At 37.3% G+C, this 16,261-nt stretch overlaps 1 protein-coding gene across 5 annotated transcripts in view; it reads left to right on the top strand.

Moving 5' to 3' along the window:
- The window catches only part of ARHGAP28 (Rho GTPase activating protein 28), a 207,693-nt gene that overhangs the window by 69,274 nt on the left and 122,158 nt on the right, over positions 1-16,261 (top strand). For 2 of the 5 annotated variants that reach the window (XM_013051393.2, XM_013051392.2), the window contains exon 2: positions 8,906-9,003. The exons of the other annotated variants lie outside the window; for them this stretch is intronic. The gene's annotated coding sequence lies outside the window, so the exon portion shown is untranslated. The remainder of the gene's footprint in view (positions 1-8,905; positions 9,004-16,261) is intronic. 5 annotated transcript variants of the gene reach the window in all.

Below are 16,261 nucleotides of genomic sequence, written 5' to 3'. Positions count from 1 at the left end.
AAAACCCAACTGATTACCTCATAAGCTGTCCTTGGAGTTAATTTCAGTGTTTGTTAAAGAATCTAAATCCCCCTTTCAAAAGGGTTCTCACAGGATTTGCTAATTAGGCCGGCATCTTTTGTCACCTGTAAGCTACACTCCCATTCAAGTCTCTGCATAATTCATGTAAATGAATTAACATACATTCCAAATTACCCAAGCAAAGGGGGGGGCAATTTTTATACCATTATGTAATTTTTAAAAAATGAAATATTGGCTTAGGCCTGTGAATATTGACCTAACTATTCATTCATTCTTTCATTCATTCAAGAGGACAAAGCTGTTACTCAAATCATTCTCTTAGAGCCACAGTTTTGCCACCTGTTCCTGGCATTAGAACGGAGTGATAGAGAAAAGATGCCTTCATCATTCTGGATTCTTGAACTTCAACGCCCTCTTCTTTGGCCCAAATGATGCCTTAGGCTGGTACATGTTGCTCCCTGCTTCCTCTGCTGGTAAGCAGCTAACATTTGGGTTGACTTCTGTCACTACTTAAAATTGATTAGGACTCCTTATCATTTTTTTTTAAAGATTTTATTTATTTATTTGACAGAGAGAAATTACAAGTACACTGAGAGGCAGGCAGAGAGAGAGAGAAGGAAGCAGGCTCCCTGCTGAGCAGAGAGCCCGATGCGGAACTCCATCCCAAGACCCTGAGATCATGACCTGAGCCGAAGGCAGCGGCTTAACCCACTGAGCCACCCAGGTGCCCCAGGTCTCCTTATCATTCTTATATCCCTGGCTTGTCATAGTCCTTTACCTTATGGGAAATAACTGAACCAAACAGTACCTTCTGAGAATTCCAGAGAAATGGGCAGAGTTGAAAAACTAAGAAAGGGGCATTATCCTGCTCTTGGTCTATAAATGAACTTCCATGTTAATCTGAGCATTAGAGAAGATGGAAATCTTCAGGTTTTGCTTGGTTTTTCTATTGCTAGTACTCCCTTGTACTAGGTTATGGAATCAGTTTAGTACGCTGCTATCACCATTTGAAAAAATAGAGTAGAAAAGGAAATATATCAGAATACATCACACATAATGAGACTTTACATCACACATAATGAGAAGTTTATGTTTGTGGCATATAAGATGTATGTGTGTGTTGGATAGACAGAGATGTACTTCTGATATGTGGTTAAAATTTTTTTGAAAAATACTCCCCTAGAAGATAACACAGTGTTTAAAATAAGAAGTCTTATTGGAGGTTGGTGGTGGGGAGAAATCAGGAGTAAGATGCTTGTCTTAAAATGGGGAGGAGAAAATCAGTTAAATAAAATAGCATTTTGAGGTCAAATGACCAGGATAATGACTTCTAGAGTGCTAATTTATACCAGCTTAACTGCACTGTTAGCCTCTATTGGTCACATACTTACATTATTATATGCCTATTACATATACATGTATGTATATATATTTTATTTATTTATTATAAATTTTATGGCTTTTTACCATTTCATTTTCTTTCCCCCACCTTTCTCTAGTTTTTAGTAAAGATTTTTTTCGAAAAACTATCCTGATCAGATACTCTTAAAGAAAAATTAAGAAAATTTCCTAACTATGCCAGCATCTGAAAGGGAGTAAGTGTGTACCTAAGTCAGGACTGTTGGCTACACTGAGGGTAAAATGTGAGAACTCAGAGGAAAGCAACCCTCAGACATAGAAAGTTGGAACTCAGTTTACCCCGACAGCCTCACTTCTCATCCCAGTGTCCCCACTATTGTCCCTCTTCTACCCTCCTATCACTTGCCTACCAGAATGCCTTCTTAGGATGACTGATCAGTGTTCTCTTAATTCTTCAAGAACATTTTTCCATTGTTCCTGCTATATATAGGTGAATCCCTGAAAATAATGTAAGATTGTACCATTTTAAGTAAGGTCTAAAGGATTAGAACACATTCTCCCCACAGCAAGAACTGCCACTGAAAACTATTAAAATTGAGCCAGTCATGGGGAAAAAAAAATCCTTTTAATAGCACATTTTCTTCTTAGAGCTCAGTTTGTTCTCATAAATTTTTTATTCTCCAAGTTTTTTCCTCTGGCCTTAAAATAGCAAAATATGATGTTGGAATATAGTATTCCACTATGATCATTTATTCAGGTTTGAATTTTATATTGAAAGTGCATTTTGAGGATACAGGGGAAAAATCAGCTAAAATAAAAGTTAACTTGAGTGAAGAAGTTGTTTAAGTTATGTTGTTATTTACCTTTCTTTGATACTAAATGTATGTTATTGGCTCTCACTTTTCAGGAATGAGATTAACAATGACAGTAATCATGAAGTTACTGGTTTCCTTTTAGAGATGCAGCATACAGTTGGGAAAATTGTTTTCTAGTAGATTAGTGATTCCCAACAGTGGGGGTTTTTAAAAAACAGTGATATCTGGGCCCCAGTTGATCTGGAACATAGCCCTGCATTAAATTAAAAAAAAAAAGTTGTAATGTGCAGTCTGCACGAGTAATATTCAAGGTACCTTAAATAATACTCTGGTGTCTCAGCTTCCCATGGGTGTTCTGATGTTAGGTGTTTTGTTTTACTACTCAAAAACACAGTTACAGAGTTTTTGATTCTTTATGAAAGGTGTTAGGCATAGCTCTCAAAGACTTCTGTATTTCCAGTACAAAGGCACAAGAGGGTTTTTGTTTTTGTTTTTTGGGTTTTTTTTTTTTAAAGATTTTATTTATTTATGACAGAGAGATAGCAAAAGAGGGAACACAAGCATGGGAGAACTGGAGAGGGAGAAGTAGGCTCCCTGCTCGGGGCTCAATATCCGGGGATGCTGGGATATTGACCTGAGCCAAAGGCAGATGCTAAACGGCTGAGCTACTTAGACACCCCACAAGAGACTTTTTTTTTTTAAGATTTTATTTGTTTATTTGACAGAGAGAGACAGAGAGGTCACAAGTAGGCAGAGAGAGAGGGAGAAGCAGGCTCCCCGCCAAGGAGAGAGCCCAATGTGGGGCTCGATCCCAGGACCCTGGGATCATGACCTGGGCCGAAGGCAGAGGCTTAACCCACTGAGCCACCCAGGTGCCCCCCCCAAGAGATTTTTTAAGGTAATAGTATAATCCTTCTTTTCTAACAATCTCCAGCAGTTATCAGTCACTGCATAACCCATCTGTCATTTCCTCTTCATAACTAACTTGAGTAGTTCTGCTACTTCCAACATTCTGGTTCCTTCTGCCTTTTGTCTAGTCAGGAACTGTAGCCCAGCTATCATTTCTCCAGGCCAGCTGCTGATCTGAGGTGCTTGCTGATTTTCTTCCTATAGCTTTTGACTTTGTTCATTAATTTGGTCATTCATCAAATACTTTCTGAGTGCCAGACTTTGTGTCAGGGCTTGGGATGCAATGAGGACGTAGACACTGTATTTTTCCACAAAGAGGAATTTCTTTTCTTTGGCCGTGTCTCTCTTATGCCAAGAGATAAGTGCTACAATAGAGTATCCACAACTGTATTTGGGAGGAGAGTGTAAATGGCTCCTAACTGTCAGCAAAAGCCTCATAGAGGTAATGGCATTTGAATTGAGTCTTAAAGGATAAATATGTTTCTTGACCTGGCAGCAAAGGGGAAAAAGGGACATTCCTGTCAAAGAAAACAGCCTTGCAAAAAATGCCACAGTCCATGGCTTGTTCAAGCAAAAGTGGGAAGGTCTGTGTTGCTGAGGAATTGCAGGGGATGAAGCTGAAAAAACAGACTTAGAGAGAGGCTGTCCGACCTTTTTATGACATGCTTACTCATTTGCTCCTGGACCTTTGTGCAGTAGGAATCCAGCAGAAAGGGAACTCCATGAACAAGTCCACACTTTGAAAAGGTTCATTTCATTAGTATCTTGGAGGATGGACTGAAGAGCAAGGAAATAAGAAGCAAGGAAAGTACATGGTACAGGGACTATGAGACTGAACTATGGTACAGGGACCATTGACAAGACTTGAAAAGGACTTAAAGTAATTATAGGGAAAGCATGAGCCTTGTGAAAAATCTGGAAGATCACAGAAAAATATTAAGAGAAAAATGCAGATAATCTATCATTCTTTCATGAGAGATAATTGCCATTAGTGATTTCTTCCACTTTTCCCTGCACATTTTATATGGTTAAGATAATTTTAGATTTTGATTTTTCATTTAACACTATGAAAAGCATTTCTTGTTATAATAAAGACATTCCATTAGCATAATTTCAATGGCTACAGAGTCACATTTGTAGGGATGAACAATAAAAAACCAAATCATTTCCTTTCAGTTGTTTCAAACTTTCATAAGTAATTTTATATTTAACATTTTTGTGCATTCAGTTGCTTAAAACTATTTATTTCCTTCTTTTTTTTCTTTAAGATTAACTTATTTGAGAGAGAGAGAGACAGAGTGATTGTGGGGGAGGGGCACAAAGGAAGAGGGAGAGAGAAACTCAAGCTGATTCCACCCGAGCTGGGAGCCTTAAGTGGGTGGGGCTCAATCTCACCACACTGAGATCAGACCTGAGCTGAAACCAAGAGTTGGGTGCTTTAACCAACTGCACCACCCTAAAACTATTATTTTTTATAGGCTTATAACAAGTAGGATTTGATGTGTTAAATCACACTGATCATTAGGACTTTAATGCTGCTGTATTGAGTTTTAGAAAAAGTATAAAACATTGAGCTTTAGATTTTAGAAATATTCAAGATACAGGATAATTTAGTAGGCTTTGGTGAACAATTGCTTTGGGAGAGTAAAAAATGATGAACTGGCCTAAAATGATCCCAGTTTTCTAATTTGGCAGACTTGGTAAAGTATATCACCACCAGCCAAGAAAAACGAGAATATAGGAGGAACAGATTTGCAGGGAAGATAATGAGCTCTCTTTGGAGCTAGTTGCATTTGAGGGACTGCACTGGTAGATAATCCAAGTAGTACACAGTGGGCAACTGAAAATGTGGTGTGAAATTCAGCAAAAGGGGTGGAAAACTTACATTCTCGATTTGTGAGAAGTTTGGCAAGTAAATGTTGGTCAAAGTCATAGAAGAGGAAGAGATAAATCAGTAAGAATAGAGGGGTGTAGAGGGGTGAAACTCAGGGGAACATTGCTGCATTGAAGAGCCAGACACAAGAAGAGCCAGGGAAATAGATGATTGTTCGAGGAAACAAGGAGTTAGTGTTGTTACAGAAGCCAGGAGTGAGAGATGTTCCAGAAAAGAAAAAATTGTCGATAGCCCTTGTTGTCAACTCTATCAGACACATTGTCCCTTGACCATCCCTAGGTGATATTTGTAGATAACATACCAAAGCATATAATTTAAAAATCAATATAATAGCCCAACTGTAATATAAAGAGAAAAATGGAACTGCATTTTATATAGTATTTTGATATGTCAACATTGAGAAGCAACTAAAGGAGATGACACAAGGAAGGAGTCAAATGGTTACTCTGATACAAAGAAGTACTATGGATAGGGATACTGCATGTGGAGACCAGTCTACCTGAGCTGGATTGCTGCACACGACATGAATTTCTAGAATGCTGAATATTCAAATAAAGTGCAGTTTTTCATCAACTGACACTATAATTGTGTTGCTGGAAAATTCAGTATATAAAAAAGACTTCCACTGAATCAGACTCTAGGTTTCAACAACTATAAACAGGTCTTTCAGCTGTGGTTAATATCCAGCAGGGTATTTGAAAGTCATGTGTGACACGGGACCATTCTTTCTTGGTATAGGACTATCTCCTTTATTGTAGGACTCCTAGCATTCTTGGCGCTGCTGATTAAATACCAGCAAGAGTCCCAGTCATTGCAGTTATCAAAAAGCTCTCCCACAGCATTCCAGAACACTCCCTATGGAGTGACACAGTTCAAGAGAGAAGCATAGGTTCACAGTGTCAGATTGCTCTCCTTCATCTTTAGTGTTCTTTAGTCTTTACAGTGCTGGCTAAACAAGAGGTGGAGGGGAAATAACCTAATGGTGTGGTAATCATGATCTCTGTAAACTCTCTGTAAAATTGTGTGGTCCTCCTTCCTTAATCAAATCATAGACTTTTTCCACTGTTCGTACATAAATTGCTGCAATCCCTTCCTTCCTTTCTCAACTATAGGTTGTTAGGTTAATTCATTAGACACATAGTGTTGTAGTTCTCCTTAGAAATGGCTCTTACCTAGCCAGTTTCCATCTACTTATGCACAAAATCTGTTCCTTAAAAGCTGCTTCCAGGCTGATGCTTATAATTACCTGGTTCAAACTTGTATTTTAAGCATTAAGCAGAACATAATGAGGATCTTCAAAAGAATGCCTCAGTTGTTCTGGGTGATTTTTGTGTCATTAATATTGATCATTTTGGGTACAAAAGCTTTCTACATGTTTTCCAGAAAGACCATTCAATTTTAAGTCACCTTGGACAAGTCACTTAACATCTGGGGTTTCCCTTTTTTCATAGTTAAAATACTTATAAAAAGTGATAAATGTGAAACCCTAAAATACCATAAAGTACATGGTCCATACTTGTTATGGGACACAATTTTAATACAGAGAAGACCATGGCATGTGAGAGTAGGTGAGGTTTTTTAATGCTCAAAGCAATTATGAATAAGGGAAGTTGCTTCTTTAGTGGTTCTTTGAATTTCAAGTGTTCAGACCATGGGTGCTACTCATATATATACCCGTTTCATTTCATGCTTATTTTTCCTTCTTCTTTCTGTATTCCCATGCCCAAAGGAAATGAGCAAATTTGGAGGTAGAAACAGTGTGGAAGAAAAGTGAAATGTAGGCTTTTGGAGATTTGCTGAGTGGAAGAGAATAAAGAATTGCAGTCAGTTTTCTGGAAACTGTTTAAATGACTTTCTCTACTCTCCTTCCTTCCCCCACTTCATTTCCAAGGGAAGCCATACTGTGAATTGTAAAACACAGCATGTGTTTCTTGGCAGTGACATTTAAAATGTGGTAGGTTATCCTCTGTTTGCTTTCCTCGGTAAAGGATGTATATTTCATTCTAATATGCTGAGGATTTGATCGAGACTCATCTAGATTCATGAAGGGTAAGGGTAATTAAGAAGGACATCAGAAAATATAATTCACAACATAAATGGAAAATTTTACACCCATTGTTCATTCATTGTTGTGAGAGTGTTCTGGATTACTTGCTAAAGCCTCTATGAGGTCATTCTAACAATGGTTATTAAGGGGAGAGGTTATATTTTGTGAATTCTACATAATCATGAAATTAGTTGTATTAATTCTTTATTCATTTTCAGTTAGGAAAGAAAAACAAAAATATTAGGTAACAAACACCGTTAAGCTATTTTTCCACTTAAAGTCAAACAATATTTCTCTTTAAGAGAACGTGTACAGTGTGCAATCCTAAACTTGAGATGTTACAAAATAGATATATGGAAAACTAATTGTTCTTAAAATAGTTGCCAAGTTTATTCTTGGTTTTCCCAGCCTATCTCACTTCACACAATGAGTATTCCTCTCCCAGCCCCTCTGCTTTTCCCCACAAACTCAGTTTCATAATAGAGTGGCAGGTTTTGTTCAAATCTATTTTTTTCCTTCATAATGTAGTAAGTAAATCCCAGTGGCTTTTGCTTAATGTTTTTGCCTGACTTCAGACACTTTAGAGAAATTGCCTTTTTTTTTTTTTAAGATTTTATTTATTTATTTGACAGAGAGAAATCACAAGTAGATGGAGAGGCAGGCAGAGAGAGAGGGAAGCAGGCTCCCTGCTGAGCAGAGAGCCCGATGCGGGACTCGATCCCAGGACCCTGAGATCATGACTTGAGCCGAAGGCAGCGGCTTAACCCACTGTGCAACCCAGGCGCCCCGAGAAATTGTCATTTTTGAAAATGGGTTCATTGACCTTTGGCATGTAATAAGAACATGGGGGTAACAGTCCTGTGAACTGCAGAGGGGTCTTGGAATTAACCAGTCCTGCCAGGAGGAGCTTGACCCTCCATTGGCTGATGATATTGTGCTGCTATTGGGTCCCTTATAAGACATAGCTATACTTCAGTAATTTCATTGAGGAATACATTATTTTCCTTAAGTTGTGATATCAAAACTTCACTCTGGTTTTCAGTTTTTCTTATACATTCCTTAGATTTACTAATGGGTCTAATTTATTAGACCGTTATTTCAAATCTTGTTTTTTGTTCATTCAGTAGAATTTGAACCTCTCTCTATATGTAAAAAGACGTTTAAAAATCACATGACCATTTTAACTTTTCAATTACACTTTTTCATAAATGCACAGAAGTGGGTCAAACAGTTTTTAAACAGGTCTTCTGAAGAAATCAACTGAAGCATTGAAATCTTATTTTCACAGACTGCCATTAGTATATTTTCCTGCATAGTTATTTTATTAAAGACTATCTGAATCAAAGAGTGGAGTTCAGAGCACTCTTCTCCCTAGATGAATGGACCTGAGTACAAGGATTCAGACTCAGAGTATGAAAAAAAAAAAAACCAGCAGGAAATTTAACTGAGCTTCCCATTCTTCCCAAGGTCCAGCAAGGAGAGTCAGGTCTTAGAGTTTCTCAGAGCTCCAGGAGGACACAGCCTGTGCTTCCAGTGGGAAAATGTGGAGTGTGTTATTCTAACAGCCCCGGCTCCTTAGGAAATGGTCTGGTCTCTTGATCTGGGGAAGACAGAGGATTTTTTCTTACCATGTCGTAGGCGGCCAACACGTGCCCCGAACACATTCATTTGTTCTGGCTCAGGAATCAGCAGATTTTCTTTAAAAGGCCAGATGTAAATGTTTTCAGCTTTGTGATCCCTGAGATCTCTTTAGTAAATATTCAGCTCTGCCACTGAAGCTACAAGTGACCATAGATTATAGTCAAGCAAGTGGGAGTGGCTATATGTCAGTAAAGCTGGTTTGTTTCTTTTTTTTTAAAGGCAGCTGGAGACTGGATTGTTGCATGTAGTTCACTGACTCTGTTCTTGGTCACGTCCCACCTTCTTCTTGGGATAGCTGCTGTAGCCCAACCCTCAAGGTGAGAGGAGATATTTGGGGTGACCAGATATTTATCGGTTGGGGCTCCCTAAGCACTTTTGGGATCCAGACCACCACCTGGGACACCCTAAGGAAAGTCTTAAAACATATAGCCGTTGTTTGCATGTGATTATCTCCACAGAAGACCTACAAATGGCTAACAGACACATGAAAAAATGTTCATCATCACTAGCCATCGGGGAGATTCAAATCAAAACCACACTGAGATACCACCTTATACCAGTTAGAATGGCCAAAATTAACAAAACAGGAAACAACAAGTGTTGGAGAGGATGTGCAGAAAGGGGAACCCTCTTATACTGTTGGTGGGAAGGCAAGTTGGTGCAGCCACTTTGGAAAACAGTGTGGAGATTCCTTAATTAAAAATAGAGCTACCTTATGACTCTGCGATTGCACTATTGGTATTTACCCCAAAGATACAGATGTAGTGAAAAGAAGGGCCATCTGTACCCCAGTGTTTATAGCAGCAATAGCCAAAGTCACCAAACTGTGGAAAGAACAAAGATGCCCTTCAACAGATGAATGGATAAAGAAGATATAGTCCCTATATACAATGGAGTAGTAGTATGCCTCCATCAGAAAGGAAGAATAACCAACTTTTGCATCAGAATGAACGGAACTGAAAGACATTATGCTGAGTAAAATAAGTCGAGCAGAGAGAATCAATTATCACATGGTTTCACTCTTATGGAGCATAAGGAATAACATGGAGGACATTGAGAGACGGAGAGGGGAAGTGAGTTGGGGGAAATTAGAGGGGGGGACAAACCGTGAGAGACTGTGCACTCTGAGAAACAAACTGAGGGTTTTGGAGGGTGGTGTGGGGTTGGATGAGCCTGGTGGTGGGTATTATGGAGGGCATGTATCACATGGAGTACTGGGTATGGTGCATAAACAATGAATTTTGGAACACTAAAAAATAATAAAATTAAATTAATTTTTAAAAAAACCAACACATAGCCAAGAGACAGTTATACCCTTATATTTCACTTGTAACCTAAGAGTCTAAATTCAAATTATAGCAGGTGGCAAAGCCAGGCTATCATACCTAAGGCCTATAGGCATTTTCTGTGTTTGGAGACAGCCTGGTAAATGGATGGATAGAAGTGCTTAACAAAATGTATAGCAGCATGCAAGGGCAGTATCCCATTTATTTAATAACTCTTAGAACGGTCCAGGTACAAGAGTAACAGACCCTAGGAATACATAGCCAGCAAGTTCTGCTGGCATGCACTCCCCAAAAAGAAGTGCTTGATAAATGGTAGCACAGTACACACATGTGCACACCCAGATAGCTCTGTATAGGTAAAAATACCCACATATGTATATTCATTTTTTCAGAGAATACAGAGACCACATGGGCTTACCTTTCTCCATTAAAAATCTTCCTCCCTCTCTGAATTCCTGACTGAGAAAAACAGGATTTCTGCTATGCTTGAACCTGTGCCTTCCTGCCCCTTAGCTGCCTTGCTCAGTCCCCACTGGCCCCTTCCTTATAGATCAATCTTTTTTCTCCTAAAAGCTTCTTGCCCTGCTGCCTTCAAAGATGTTTCTCCTCTAAGTCAATAACTGCTCATTTGAAAACAACTTTTTTTTTTTACATGTTAATCATTTTCTTCAGAAAAGATAAGGAGTCATGCTGGCTAAGAAATTCAGTGGTAACCATTTCCCTACACTTTTTTTTTTTTTTTAAGATTTTGTTTATTTATTTGAGAGTGAGTGTGTGTGTGAGAGAAAGACTGCGTGAGCAGGGAGAGAGGGAGAAACAGACTCCCCGCTGAGCCGGGAGCCCCATGTGGGCTCCATCCCAGGACCCTGAGATCACGACCTGAGCTGAAGGCAGAGGCTTAACCTACTGAGCCACCCAGGTGCTCCTTCACTACATTTTCTTTTTAAAGTTAATCTGTTTTTCTCCTCTTTTTTCTTTCTAAATTCTGTTAAGTTCAGCTTTATTGTTGCTTTTCAAAAATATCTAATTGTAATATCCTATTGGTCTTATAAAGAATGAGATTGGCAGGTTAACCTGTCTAATATAGTCCCATCGGACCTTTGGTGAATGAAAGGAGGAAAGTCCCATGTCATTCTGAATCTTCCTATTTGTATTTCTTTTTCCTTTTCGCCACACATGAAATCTGTGATTTTACTTTTCATTCGAATTTAATGTAAAAGTTTAAATTTAACAAATAGCAAATGGGAAATAAGAAACAGACATTAGTCAGGGTGGCTGCTGGCAGAGAGCTCTGGAAACTGATAATGGCGATAAAATAAGGTTTATCCAGGCAGCCTTCAGAGCTCAGCAGAGGGGCCAAATTTATATGCCTATGTCCAGTAAATATTTATTGAAAGTAAATAGATTTTCGGGGCTTAATGGGTCTCTGCCTGTTTGTCTGTTAGGGTTCAGGTGTTATACAAGGTTAAGTTTCTGTGTAAGATATATCCACTTCAGAATCTGTCCTGTTTTGGGAGGACAGCTCCTCCCCCTCCCCTTTTGGCATTGGTATGCCCCACCTGAAGCAAGACTTTAGAAATGGAAAAAACCTTGATCACTTTGATGCTTCTTGGCATTTGTTCTCTGTCACTTTGAGATTGGAAAAGAAAAGATGGCTGTCAAGTCCTAGATCTCTGTCCTCCGGATGCTCTCAGAGCCAAGGCTTCAGAGTGTTGTCTGAGGCCAGAATCATCCTGGCAGTTGTCTCTGGAACAATACATACAGCTTAAGAACTCTGGGTTTCCATGAAATTTTACATGATATTTCTCCCCCTCTCCCTTTCCCCAGTCTTCTGTTTCCTTTTCTCTTCCATAATAGCATAGCTCTGTTATCTTTTGAGAGCTGGCACTGCCTGGAACTGATTTCTACAATTTGGAGGTCTGTGAGAGAGAGGAAATTAGAGAACAGTGATTAACTTCAGATAATGGTTTATAAAAACAAGTTTTTTGTTTTTTTTTTTAAATGAAACCTGAAGTTAAAGGAAAAGCATTAAACTTGGAAGGAAGAAGAATTATTTATTTTGTTTAATAAAATTCAGAATTTTCTAGAGCACATAAAAGAAATTATAAAATGATTACACCTATAAAATAATTTTCTTTCTTTTTTTTTTTTTAAGATTTTATTTATTTACTTGACAGAGAGAGTTCACAAGTAGGCAGAGAGGCAGGCAGAGAGGGGGGGAAGCAGGCTCCCTCCCAAACAAAGATCCCAATGCGGGGGCTCTATCCCAGGACCCTGAGATCATGACCTGAGCCGAAGGCAGTGGCTTAACCCTCTGAGCCACCCAGGCACCCCTAAAATAATTTTCTGAAGCATGTTTCTTTAATACAACTTTCAATTAAAAAGGAATTTCCCTATATACCTACTATTCATCCATCTTTATATATTTAATATGTACTTGGGTAAAGCAGACATCATGTGAGGACCTATGCTGGAGGATGTCACAATAAATCTAACGTAATTTCTAATTTCATTTTAGAAACTAGGTGAGTCATAGCTTCAAGTCAATGCAGTATATACGTTGGTAGAGAATTTTCATCTTATAAGATCAGGGATGGTATCTTAGAGAAAGTATTACTTCTTGGTTTATACAACATCTCATTTTTCTCTCAACAATGTGTACAGTTTTCTTTGGCAAAATGTTCAAATCATTAGCTCATTGTAAAAATTCAGTTGTTTTATTATTACTAAATTTGGAAAATTCTTGAATATGCTGGGTACAAGTATCTAATCAGGTCTGTGATTTGCAAATATTTTCTTATAAAATATAGCTTATCTTTTCATCCTTTTACCGGTGCCTTTGAAGAGCAGATTTTAAGTCCGGGTTATATAGGTTTTATTTTACAGACCATGTTGTTTGTGTCTTGCTTTTGAAATTATTACATAAACTCAAGGTCACAAAAGTTTTCCCATATTTTTAAATTTTTTTAAAAAAATATTTTGTTTTTCTGACAGAGAGAGAGAGAGAGAGAGAACACAAGCAGGGGAAGAGGCAGAGAGGGAGAAGCAGACTCCCCACTGAGCAGGGAGCCCAATTCAGGACTCCTCCCAGAACCCTTGGATCCTGACCTGAGCCAAAGGCAGACACTTAATGGGCTGAGCCACCCAGGCACCCTTTATATGTTTTCTTTAAGAAGTTTGGAAAGGTTTTGGGTTTGACATTTAGGTGTATGACCCATTTTGAATTATTTTTTTTATTAAGATTTTATTTATTTATTTGAAAGAGATAGAAAGCACAAGTAGGCAGAGCAGCCTACAGAGGGAGAGGGACAACCAGGCTCTCAACTGAGCAGGGAGCCCGGCGCAGGACTCAATCTCGAGCCGAAGGCAGATGCCCAACTGACTGAGCCACCCAGGTGCGCTATACGACCCATTTTGATTTGATTTTTATATATAGTCTGAGATATGGATGGAAATTCTTTTTATTCCTTCTTTTTAAAAATGGGTCTTCATTTGTTTCAGCACTGCTTATTAAAAAGATTCTTCTTTCCTTCACTGAAGTGCCTTTGCACCTTTGCTGAAAACCTGTTGGCAATATTTGTGTGAATAGTTTGGGGCTCTCTTCTCTTCCTTTGGATCTTAGTGTGTTTGATCATAATATTATATGGCTTTCTCTTGTAGCTTTATATAAGTCTTGAATTTAGGTAATATATGTGTTTTGATTTTCGTTTTTTTTTTTTTTTTTCCATAGTCGTTTGGTTAGTCTGTGTTTTTTGTATTTTCATATCAACTGTAGAAATCATGCCAGTTTCTACAAAAAAAAGCCTGTTTGGACTTTGGGATTGTATTGAATCAATAGATCAATTTGGGGAGAATAAATATCTAAAGTACTGAATCTTCCAATCCATGTACAGCTTACATTTCTCCATTTATTTAAGTCTTCTTTAATCTCTCTCAGCTCAGTGTATAGATCTTTCCCATCTTTTGGTCAGATTTATCATCCTAAGTAGTTTACATTTTTAATGCTTTGGAAATGGTATTGTTTTTAAATGTTGATTCTAATTACTCGTTGTTAGTATGTGGAAATGCAGGGGTTTTTTTTATATTATATGTTATATATTGTATAAAATACTATATATTGATCTTTATCTTGTTACTTTGCTGAACTAATCTATTAATTTTAGGACCTTTTTTCTATATTCTGAAGGATTTCCTACCTAGACTATCATGATATCTGCATTACAAATACTTTTAGTTTTTTCCTTCGAATCTGGATATCTTTTCTCTTTTTTTCTTGTTTGATTGTGCTGGTTAGAATCTCCAGCACAATCTTGATTAAAAGTGGTGAGAGCAGTCGTCCAGCTTTGTTCTTGATCTTAGGCGGGAAACATTTCGTCTTTTACCATTAAATATGGTATATTAGTTTTTCCTAGATACCCTTTACAAGCTGAGGTAATTCTATTCCTAATTTGCAAAGTTTTTGTTGTTTGTTTTTTCTTTCTTTCTTTTTTCTTTATAGGAATGGATACTGGATTTTGTCAAATGGTTTTCCCGTATCTCTTTCTATAATCGTGGTTTCAATGTTTACTCTGTTAATAATTAAAAGATAATTAAGTTTGATGAATTAAACGAACTAACCATTTTCAAATGTTAAATCATCCTTGCTCTCCCAGGATGAATCCCAATTGGTCATGATGTATTATCCTTTTTATATATTCTTGGATTTGACATGGTAAATTTTGTAAGAATATTTACATTTATGCACATGGAGGGCTTTGGTTTGTGGTTTTCATTTCTTGTAGTATTTGTCTTGTTTTGGTATTTGGGTAATGCTGGTCTTATGGAATGAGTTTGTAAATGTTTCCTCCTATTTAATTTTCTGAAAGAATTTGTGTAGAGTTGGTAATTACTTCTTTCAGAGTTTGGTGGAATTCTGTGGTAAAGCCATCTAAACCTGGAGTTGTCCTTGTGGGAAGATGTTTTACTACAAGTTCAATTTGCTTAACACATATAGGACTATTCAGATTGTCTGTGTCTTTTTGAGTGAGCTTTGGCAGTTTGTGTCTTATAAGAAATCTTTTTTTTTTTTTTTTTAATAACTGAGTTGTTGAACTTACTGGCCTAAAGTTGTTTATAATATTTCCATATTCTTTTAATATCTGTAAAATTTGTAATGATGTCACCTTTTTCATCTTGTATGTGTTGCTAGTTTGTGTCTTCTTCCCTTTCCCCTATTATATCTGGATGGAGGTCTGTTAATTTTATTGATCTTTAATACAACAAGCATTTGGTTTCATTGATTTACACTATTATTTTTCATATTTTGTTATTTCCTGTTTTCTGCTTACTTTTTTTTTTTTAAGATTTTATTTATTTATTTGACAGAGAGAGATACAGCAAGAGTGGGAACACAAGTAGGAGGAGTGGGAGAAGGAAAAGCAGGCTTCCTGCTGTGGGGGCAGCCAGATGCTGGGCTGGATCCCAGGACCACTGGATCATGACCTGAGCCAAAGATAGACACTTAAGCCTAAGCCACCCAGGCACTCCTGACTTTGGGTTTAATTTATTCTTTTTCTGATTTTCTTAAAATGAAAACTGAAGTCATTGGTTGGATAGCTTTCTTCTTTTCTAATATGACTGTTTCATGCTATAAATTTTCCTCCTTATAAATAACTTATAAATAACTTTAGCTGTATCCCACAACTTTTGTCCTAACGTTGTATTTTTACTACTCTCATAGTTTATAATTTCATCTTGTTTTCTTTTTTGACCCATTGGTTATTTAGAAATGTGTTCTTTAGTTTTGTGAGGATTTTCTACATGTATTCTTGCTATAGATTTCTAATTTAATTCATTTGTAGTCAAAGAATATGTTTCTATGACTTGAATTATTTTTGATTTATTGATACTGGTTATATGGACCAAATATAATCTATATGGGTAAATGTACTCTTGAAAAGAATATGTATTCTGCTATTGGTGATAGAGTGTTCTGTAATTTTCAGTTAAGTAAGTTGTGTTTTATATACTTACTGATTTACTCTGTACTTGTTCTACACATTGTTGAAAGAGGGTTTTTGAAATCTCTTACTGTAATTGTAATTTTTGTCTATCTCTCTGCTGGCCATCAGTTTTTGCTTTATATGTTTTGATGCTCTGTTATTTGGTATGTAAAAGTTTAAGCTTGTTATTTCTTCTTGATTGACCTTTTTGCTATTATAAAATGATTTTTATTAATCTCTAGTAATATTTTTTGCTCTGTAATCAACTTTCTCTGTTACTAATACAGCCATCTAGTTTTCATTTTATT

Source organism: Mustela putorius, unplaced genomic scaffold (assembly GCF_011764305.1).
Source record: "Mustela putorius furo isolate JIRA1106 unplaced genomic scaffold, ASM1176430v1.1 tig00003858_pilon_pilon_pilon, whole genome shotgun sequence".
Classification (NCBI taxonomy): Eukaryota; Metazoa; Chordata; class Mammalia; order Carnivora; family Mustelidae; genus Mustela; species Mustela putorius.
The sequence above is the reverse complement of the archived record's forward strand: the minus strand, read 5'-3'. Positions and strand labels throughout refer to the sequence as shown.